General features: G+C 40.5%; 1 pseudogene; it reads right to left on the bottom strand.

The window, feature by feature from the left end:
- Window positions 1-9,305: 9,305 nt before the first annotated feature.
- Window positions 9,306-9,836, bottom strand: LOC114206939 (large ribosomal subunit protein eL6 pseudogene; annotated as a pseudogene).
- Between the last annotated feature and the right edge of the window lie 462 nt (window positions 9,837-10,298).

Raw genomic sequence — 10,298 nt, forward strand, 5'->3', positions numbered from 1 at the left:
ATGAGGAAGAGGGTAAGGGGGCTTCAAAAGCCAAACATGAAGCCTTTTGTAGTAGGGCTAAATTGTCATGTCAGAAGTCTAGTGTGGCTCTAAGCTTTTGGTTACTGAGCTGGCTGGTGTAGTTTTGAGAGCTATGTTGTTTTTTTTTTTTTTTTTTTTTTTTTTTTTTTTTTTTTATCAGAGGCCTGTCTGTGATCTCCCATCCCTTGGGGGGAGAAGGTGACTTCAAAACACCAAATCCTTCAACATGGGGATTGTTTTCCACCTGAAAATCACCTTAAAGGTGATGGTGTGTTTTTTCCCTGAAAGATGGGAAAGTTACTATTTCAGAGCAAGAGACCGGCTCTTTGAATCACCTGGCTTTGCAAAGCAGCAATAAAAAGGTGTGGCTTTCAGCAGCACGATTTCAGTCCCAGCCACCTCTTGGATGTTTGCATTTGCTGGCAGCAGCCCTGGAGCAATCATCTCTGACTTGCAAGAAACCGGTTTACTTGAGATCTGAGCTGCTCTCCAAAACAGTACGAAGGGGCTAATGCAGGCCAACTAAGTTAGGAACGCTGCAGCTAGGAGGCTCTTCGAGCATTCATCCTGTTCTTTTGGAGGTCTCAGAGCTGATGCTCCAGGCCTCCACCTGAGATGAGCAGCAAGCCCTGTGGGTCATCAGTCATTTCTTCATTAATCAGGCACTTGCTATGTGCTCGGTACTGTGCTAGATGCTTTGGAGTAGATGAATAATGCAAAAGTATTGGCATAGGAGTTGGGAGACTGGGTTCTTTCCCTCTGGCTCCCCCTCAACCCCCATTAGTGAGCCGCAGGGCCTTTGCAAAGCCATTTAACCAAATGTTAAATGCCTGTGCAATTGTTTCCTCATCTGTAAAATGAGAGGGGGCAAACTCTGTACCTTTAAAATCTCCTCTCGTCTAAAATCTAGATTCTAAGGAATAGAAAAATCATAACTAGATATTTTAATTGGATATCTACTAAATGCAAGATACAGTGAAAATATTAAGATTTCCTCAATTCTTCTGTTAAAACATTAGGGAATATTGTTTTTGAGGTTATGACATAGAAGGAACTTCCAGATTATGTGACTTGATTAACAAAATGTTCTACCCAGAAGAGACTTGACATAGGAGTTAGGTGCTGTTTCATTCTAGGACCCCTGCTATGGTGAAGGTTAGGCCTGCAGGTCTCCATAGCCATCCTGCCCATGTCTTGGAAGTTGTATCTCATGGATGATTCTGTCTTAGATCTCTGATTCATTTTTAAAAGGCAACAACCAACTCAAATTGAGTTAAGCAAGAAGGTGAAATACTTTGGCACATGACATGGAAATGTCAAGGGATTGGCAGGGTTTGGCATAGTTTGATCCAGGAATTCAATGATGTCCTGGTTCTTGGCTTCTCTCCATTTCTCTTGTCTGCTTGTCTCCGTGTTGGCTTCATTCTCAGGCTCCATATGGTGGCAAGATGAATGCCAGGAGCTCCAGGCCACCTGCCTATCTGGACTGATAGCTGCCACACAGGTCCTGGAATTCACTCTGATTAGACTAAGTTGGGAATGACTTAAAATAAGGAGTGACATTTGAGCTGGAACTTAAAGTGTCAGAACTTGTGAATTGTTGGTGGGATGGAGAAAATAGCCTAGGCAAAGGCAAAAAGATCTATGAGAGCTTGGAGTGTTTAGGGAAATCTGAAACTCCAGTTCATCAGAAGCATGTGTGGTGGTCACTGGGGGAAGTGAATAGTGGTGTGCCCAATTTTTTATCTGAGTTTTAGACAGCCTCTTTACTTGATCTTCATAGTTCTGGTAAAAACCTTTCCTTCTAATCTACCTACCTCATTTAAATTCTTTTTGTAAGTTGAAAATGTCACCAAATAAACTACAAAAGCTTGATTGACAAAGACTCCTACCCCCAGAGTTACCAAGTTATATTAAGTTCTGAAGAAAAGTAGCCAATGAGTTCGTATTTCCAGACCAAACCCTTGGTTCTTTCAGAAAGGATAAGTGTCACTGGAAGTTTTGACCCTGTTGGAAGAAGGTGATCATAGGCCCTTGGAGTGATGTTTGCCTTTAAACCTGGCAAGGGCCTGATTGTTTGTCTTGACTTTGGCTCTCCTGGAAGCAGGCCCTGAGAGAAGATTTTGAGTGCACCCAGTTTATTGGGCAGTGAGAGCAAACGTCAACTGGGGAGTAGGAAAGTAAAACAAAGAAGGTGTTAGGGGTTGAATTGTTTTCCCCAAAAACTTATTTTGAATTCCTAACCCCCAGTACCTCAAAATGTGACCTTATTTGGGAATAGGATATTACACATATGATTAGTTAAGTTAGGATGAGGTCATCTGAAGTGGGATGGGCCTTAATCCAACATGATTGATGTTTTTTTAAAAGGGGAAATTTGAGGGGTGCCTGGGTGACTCAGTCGTGTCTGCCTTCAGCCCAGGTCATGATCCCAGGGTTCTGGGATCAAGCCCCACATCGGGCTCCCTGCTCAGTGGGAAGCCTGCTTCTCCCTCTCCCACTCCCCCGCTTGTGTTCCCTCTCTCGCTGTCTCTCTGTCAAATAAATAAATAAAATCTTAAAAAAAAATAAAAGGGAAAATTTGAACACAAACACATACAGAGGTAGAAAACCACACGAACATCGAGGCAGATCAGAGTGACACTTCTGTAAGCCAAGGAACATCAAAGATTGCAAGCAAACCATCAGAAGCTAGCTAAAAAGAATGGAACAGATTTTTTTCTCTGTTTGAATGAAACCAAGATGGACAGCACCTCGATCTGGACTTCCAGCCTCCAGAACTGTGAGACAATACATTTCTGTTGTCAAAGCCCCCTGAGTCTCTACAACTTTGTTCTGGCAGTCCCAGCAAACTAATACAGAAAAGAAGGTGCCGATAAAAGATTACTATCAAGCAAGTTACCAACGTGCCTCAAATGCACAACTCTGCAGACAATGGGGAATGTGCATCTCAAAATTGTCCTGCCAGACTCAGCAATAAAAAGGCAACTCAATTTAAAAATGGGCAAGAATAGATATTTATCCAAAGAATATATATAAATGGCCAAAAACTACAAGAAAAGATGTTTAACATCCATCTTAGTCTGTTTGAGCTGCTAAAACAGAATACCATAGACTGGGCAGCTTAAGCAACAAACATTTATTTCTCACAGTTCTAGAGACTGGAAGTCCAAGATCAGGGTGTCAGCATGGCCAGGTTCTTGGAGAAGGCCCTCTTCCTGGCTTGCAGATGTCTGTCTTCTCATTGTATCCTCATACGGAGGAGAGAGAGAGGACTAGCTTTCTTCCTCTTCTAACCATGAAACTAATCCTATTATGAGGCTCCACCCTCATGGCCTAATTACCTCCCAACATCCTGACCTTCAAACACCATCCCATTAGGGCTTTGACATATGAATTTTGGGGAACATAAACATTCAGTCTATAGCAACATCATAAATAATTAGGGAATAATGGCTAATAATCAAAAAAATGGACAATAACAGGGGTAGATGAGGATATAGAGAAGTAGGAAGCCTCATTCCTTGCTGGTGAGATTGTGGTAGAGCCACTTTGGAAAACAGTTTTCCAGTTCCTCAAACACTTAAACATAGAGTTATCATATAACCCAGCAACTTGTACATGAATGTTCATAGCAGCCAAATGAAACAGAAACAATGCAAATGCCCATCAGTTGATGAACGCATATACAAAATGTGGTCTATCCATAAAATGGAATATTATTCAGTAAAGAAAAGAATGGAGTACTGATACATGCTACAACATGAACGGATCTTGAACACATGTTAAGTGAAAGAAGCCAATCATGAAAGGCCACACATTACGTGATTCCATTTATTTGAAATTTCTAGAAAGACAAATCCATAGAGACAGAAGGTCCATTAGTGATTGTTAGGGGCTAGAGGGAGGGTGGAATGGGGAGTGGCTACTAATGGGTATAGGGTTTCTTTTCAGTGTGATGAAAATGTTCTGGAATTAGATGGTAGTGATGGTTGCACAGCTGTGTGAATATATAAACACCACTAAATTGCACACTCTAAAGTGTGAGTTTTAGCGGTGCCTGGGTGGCTCAGTCATTAAGCGTCTGCCTTCGGCTCAGGTCATGATCCCAGGTTCCTGGGATCGAGCCCCGCATCGGGCTCCCTGCTCAGCCGGGAGTCTGCTTCTCCCTCTCCCTCCCATGCTCCTGCCCTCTTTCTCTCTCAAATAAATAATCTTTATAAAGTGTGAGTTTTACGGCATGTGAATTTTTTCTCAATTAAAAGAGAGAGAGAGAGGATCTTTAACAAAACTATCCGGCAGGATGAGGCAACAGGAATACTTATCTACCAGGCCCCAACAGTTGGTTGAAAGCTGCTCCTGAGAAGTATTAATTCTCTGGAACTTGTGACCAGATTTATATGTGGAGTCCAGGACTCAGAGAGAGCCTTTGCAAATGTTGGGACTTGGAAGTTAGGGATAGATATTTTCAGGAACTCTCCATTTCAGAAGGGTGGAAAACTCCCCACCGACTCAGGGGCAAATGCTACTTGCCTTCTGGGGTTATGTGGTATTGACTTCTTACTGCTCTGGGCTCTTACAAGTCAGAGTAGTCCCTCAACTGGGAAGATGAAGCATCACATAGGGAGGGTTTTCCATGAAGTGCTTGGGACTTGATTTGTTTTGAGATCACCCACAGTCACTTTAGCCGCAAACAATGGAAATCAACCCTGTAATAAAACCGATGGACCGTGACAAGTGCGAGGGAGGAGGGGGCTAAGGGAAAATGAACTGAGAGGCAGAGTCCGTGTGGCTCTGAGACTCATGGGAAAAGCTGGAGCTCAAACAGCGGACTGTAGCAGGAGAAGGCACCCTGGGGCGGAGCCCGCGCTCTCCTGTTTTCCAGGCCAACATCTTCAGCGGTGCGAGCTTGAAATGCATAATATCTCACATTGTGATGCCTAGGGGGAGGCCAGACTAGGGGGGATTTTGAGTCCGGGGCTACCTGAATCCAAAGTCCCACACTCGTCTTCTGCAAGCGTGCAGTTTCTTTAAAGTAAAATGGATGCGGGATGGTGGAAAGGTAACTGTGAATGCCGATTCCGCCAGGGACTAGGACAGTGTCCCTATGTGCCGATGCAATTTATTTACTTACTTTTTTTTATGTTTTTGTTTTGTTTTGTTTTTGTTTTTTAAGCAGGCTTATGCCCAACAGGGGGCTTGAACTCAGAACCCTGAGATCAAGAGTCGCATGCTCTACCGCCTGAGCCAGCCAGGTGCCCTGGGATGCAATTTAAATAATAGTATTATTAAATGCAGCCGCAATGGGCAATCATATCTGTGTCTCAAACAACTCGTTGCTGAAGTTGCTGGGCAATTATATTTGCCAGGCACAACGGGTCCACGGTGAGCGGGTAAATGATTTACACCCTGGAGACAACCTCAAAGCTTTTGCCCTTCCTTTATTTTGTGCAAACCTCCAGCTTGGGTTTTCTGGATCTTATGCTGGCTGCCTTGTTTCTAAAGCCTTTCCTTCATCCCTTTTCTCACCACATGGCTCCTTGTGTCACCAAACCCTCATTTTCATCATCTTCATCAAGGGCCTTTACATGTTAAACTGCTCTGGACAGCCACCCTCACATTTTTTTTGGTCTCAGGATTCCTTAACTAATCTTAAAAATGATTGAGGATGCTAGAAAAGCTTCTGCTTCTGTGGATCATTCACTGCATTGAACATTTGAAAAGCAGAAATTAAAAAAAAATTAATTTTAAAACAACAATGAAAAAGATTACAGGTTAACCTGAGTCACATAAATGTTTTCCAAAATAAATCCATACTATTTTTAACAAATCTCTTCAATGTCTAGCTTCGTAGAAGAAAATTAGAATCTCTTTTCTGCCTGTGTATTTATGCTCTGCCATATCACACTGGAAAACTCCACTGTGCACTTTGAGAAAATGGGCATGGAAGGGCAGGAACATATTAGCATTATTAGGAAAATAATTAGAACCTGCAGACCTCTTGGAGGGGGACAACCAGCAGTCCCCAGACCAGATGTTGAGAACTGCTGCCATTTTTGGTGTTCTCCATTCTTTGTGTGGATCTATGCTTCCATCTGGCACCATTTTCCTTTGACATTTCTTGCAACGTGGGTCTGTTGGTAATGAATTCTTTCAGCTTGTGTACGTTTGAAAAAAAGTATTTTGTTTTGACTCTTGAAAGATATTTTTACTGGGGTGATAGATTTCTCTGTTGACAATGTTTCATTTCAGTATTTTAATGGTGTTGCTCCACTATCTTTTCACTTAAACTCTTCCCTTTTTTTATTGGGATATAATTACAATTAACATATAACACTGAAACAGTTTGGGGTGGATAGCATAATGATTCAATATTTGTATGGAATTGCAAAAGAATCACCATCACCACAATAAATCTCGTTAACATCCATCACCACACATGGTAACATTTTTTTCCTTGTGATCTACCTGCTTAGCAACTTTCAAATATACGATATAATATTACTAAGTATAGTCATCATACTGTACATTACATCTCTATGACTATGTTTGATAGCTGGAAGTTTGTACCTTTTGACCACCTTCATCCATTTCTACCATACTCCACTGTCTGCCTCTGGCAATGATCAAATCTATTCTCTGTGTCTGAGTTCAGGTTCTTATTTTATTTTTTTTAGATCCCACATGTGAGCTCATACAGTATTTGTCTTTCTCTGTCTTATTTTATTTAGCATAATGCCCTCAAAGTTCGTCCATGTTGTTGCAAATGGCAGGTTTTCTTTTTTATGGCTGAATAATATTCCATTGTATTTATATATACCATGTCTTCTTTATCCATTCATCCATTGATGGGCACTTAGATTGCTTCCATGTCTTGGCTATTGTAAATAATGCTGCAAGGGAAGTGGGGGTGCAGATGTCTTTTTCAGATGAGTATGTTCACTTCCTTCGGATAAATACTCAGAAGTGGAATTGTTGGATCATATGGTAGTTGTATTTTTAATTTTTGAGGAACCTTCATACTGTTTTCCATAGTAGTAGTACCAGTTTATATTCCCAACAGCACACAAGGGTTCACTTTTCTCCACATCCTTGCCAACAGTTGTTATTTCTTATCTTTTTGACTTTCTGACAGGTGTGAAGTGATATTGCAGTTTTGATTTGCATTTACCTGATGATAGGCGATGTGGAGCACCTTTTCATCTACCTCTTGTTTTGTTTTGTTTTTTCAGATTTTTATTTAAATTCTAGTTCGTTAACATACAGTGCTTCATATAACTTTTAGCCATCCATTTGTCTCCTTTGGAAAAATGCCTATTCAGATCCTCTGCCCATTCTTTTAATCAGACTGATTTTTTTGTTATTGAATTGTATGAGTTTTTTTACGTATTTTAGATATTAACCTTTTATCAGATATATAATTTGCCAATATTTTCTCCCATCCAGGAAGTTGCCTTTTCATCTCATCGATGACTTCCCTTGCTGTGCAGAAGCTTTTCGTTTGCCGAAGTCCCACTTAGTTGTTTCCGCTTTTGTTGCCTTCACTTGCGTTGCTTCTGATAAGAAATCTACTGTCATCTTTATTTTTGTTTCTCTGTATGCAATGTGTTTTTTCTACTTCTTTGTTTAAGATTTTCTCCTTATCCCTGGTTTTGAGCACTTTGATTCTGCTATACCTTGGTGTAGGTTTTGTTTTTTATTTTTTGTTTTCTACTTCTTCTCACGTTTCTTGTGCTTGGGGTTTGTTGGGACTTTTTGATCTGTAGGTTGAAAGTTTTCATCAAACTTGGAAAACTTTGGTCATTAATTCTTCCTATGTTCTTTCAGTTGCCCTCTCTCATATTTCAGAGATTCCAGTTATACACATATTTGACTACTTAAAGTTGTTCCACAGCTCACTAATGCGCAGTTCATTTTTTATAACTTATTTTAAAATAATTATAGTCTTACAGGAAGTTGCAAAAGCATACATAGAGTCCCTTGTACTCTTCCCCCAGTTTCTCCCAAAGGTATAACTGTAGTGCAATATCAAAGCAAGGAAAATAGCATTGGTATAAGTCTGTTAACTAGGCTACAGATCTTATTTGGTTTTCATCATTTTTAACATACATTTGTGTTTGTGTGTATAGTTCTTTTTTTTAAAGGTTTTATTTATTTATTTGACAGAAGGAGAGAGAGAGAGAGTGAGCGCACAAGCAGACAGAGCAGCAGGCAGAGGGAGAGGGAGAAGCAGGCCCCCTGCCGAGCAGGGAGCCTGATGCGGGGATCTATCCCAGGACCCTGGGATCAGACCTGAGCGGAAGGCAGACGCCTAACCACTGAGCACCTAGGTGCCCCTGTGTGTATAGTTCTATGGAATTCTATCTTACACATAGATTCATGTAACTACCACCACAATCAAGATATAAGACCGTTTTATCACCACAAAAGAACTCCCCTGTGCTACCCTTCTATATGCAACCAGTATCCCTGTCTCCTGGTAAACATTAGTCCATTCTCCATTTCTGTAGTTTTGCATTATGAGAATATTATATAAAGGGAATCATAAAGTATGTAACATTTTTAAATTTATGAGTAAAACTATCTGAACCTGAAATTTTCTTTATGGGAAAGTTCTTAAATACAAATTTAGTTTTTAAAAAGGGATATAAGAATATTCAGGTTATTTCCTTTTTTTTTTTTTTTAAAGATTTTATTTACTCATTTAACAGAGAGAGACACAGCAAGAGAGGGAACACAAGCAGGGGGAGTAGGAGAGGGAGAAGCAGGCCTCTCTGCAGAGCAGGGAGCCTGATGGGGGGCTCGATCCCAGGACCCTGGGATCATGACTTGAGCCGAAGGCAGACGCCTAATGACTGAGCCACCCAGGCGCCCCTATTTATTTCCTTTTGAATGGGCTTTGATTGTTTGTATTTTTCAGGGAATTTTATTTCACCCAATTTATCAAATTTGTTGTCATAAAATGGTTCACAATATTCTCTTACTATCTCTTTAATGTCCATAGGCGTCTGGTATTTGTCATTTGTTTCTTGATTTTTTTCCTTGTGTTTCACTAGAAGTGTATCAATTTTAAATACTTTTAAATAACTTGTTTGGTTTCATTGATTTTACTATACTGTTTCCGTTGATATCCCTTTTTTCTCTGTGGTTTCCTTCTACTTGCTTTGGGCTTAATTTTTTTTTCTAGTTTTTTAAGGTAGAAGCTTAGATCATTGATTTGAAACCTTTCTTTTTCTTTCTTTTTTTAATGGATCAGTTATTTAATTAGGTTCTTTGTAAGAAATTTAGAACATCAATTTGTGAGAATAAACTCCATTTGTGAGAGAAAACACAGAGTGGAGGTAGCCCTGAAGCTGAGGAATGGCTTTGATTTTTGGCAGAATTTGCAAGTCCACAGCTTGCTGATCAACCTTGCACTGCTCTGTAATCTCATATTTCTCTTTCTTCGTGTGGAAGATTTCACCCTCCTGGTGTCTGGGGTTATGTGGGTTCTTCTTGAAGTAAGCATCAGTGAGATGTTTTGGGATTTTCACACTGCTGATATCAATATTGGTGGAGGTGGCAATGATAAATTTCTGGTGTGTTCTATGCAGAGGAACTCGATTGAAGGCCAGAGGTCCGGTCACAGGGAGCAAGCCACTGCTCAGTTGCTTTAGGAAAACCACCCTCTTTCCTCTGTGGTGTCCAGTGAAGATGATCAAAATGGTCCCAGGAGTGATTCTAGCTCACAGTTTTCTCACATGCTGACTGAAGGGTTTTTTGCCATGGCTCAACAGCATTTGAGGCACATCTTCAGTAAGATAATACCTAGGCATTTTGCAAAGTTTAACCACTTGGGTACCACCATTCTCATTACCACCAACTGGTTTTGTAACAGTAGCAAGAAACTTCTCCTTCTTTTTCTTTTCAACCCTGAATTTAGCTGCTTAATACTTCCTGTCATATGTACATGGCCTTTCTGGAATACACAGCCAATTGGGAATAGCTGTCAATTCCCTCTGACTAGGACAGGGTTTCAGCTGCAATGGGGCTTCCCCTTCCTTGATGTTTTATCTTTGAGGTTATACTTCTTAACCTTGCCACTAGTATCAGCAGTCTTGGCTTCAGATTTCTTCTCCTTAGTATCTGGCTTCTCAGCTTTTTCACCCACCGTCTTGCAAAATGGGAAAGAGCAAAACTTTCTCTTTTTCTAGTATAAACATTTAGTGCTATAAATTTCTCTCTAAGCACTGTTTTAGCTATATGCCCCAAATTCTGATATGTTTTATCTTTATTTT

Source organism: Eumetopias jubatus, unplaced genomic scaffold (assembly GCF_037043125.1).
Source record: "Eumetopias jubatus isolate StellerSeaLion01/CBP00866 unplaced genomic scaffold, mEumJub1_p1.0 scaffold_1, whole genome shotgun sequence".
Lineage (NCBI taxonomy): Eukaryota > Metazoa > Chordata > Mammalia > Carnivora > Otariidae > Eumetopias > Eumetopias jubatus.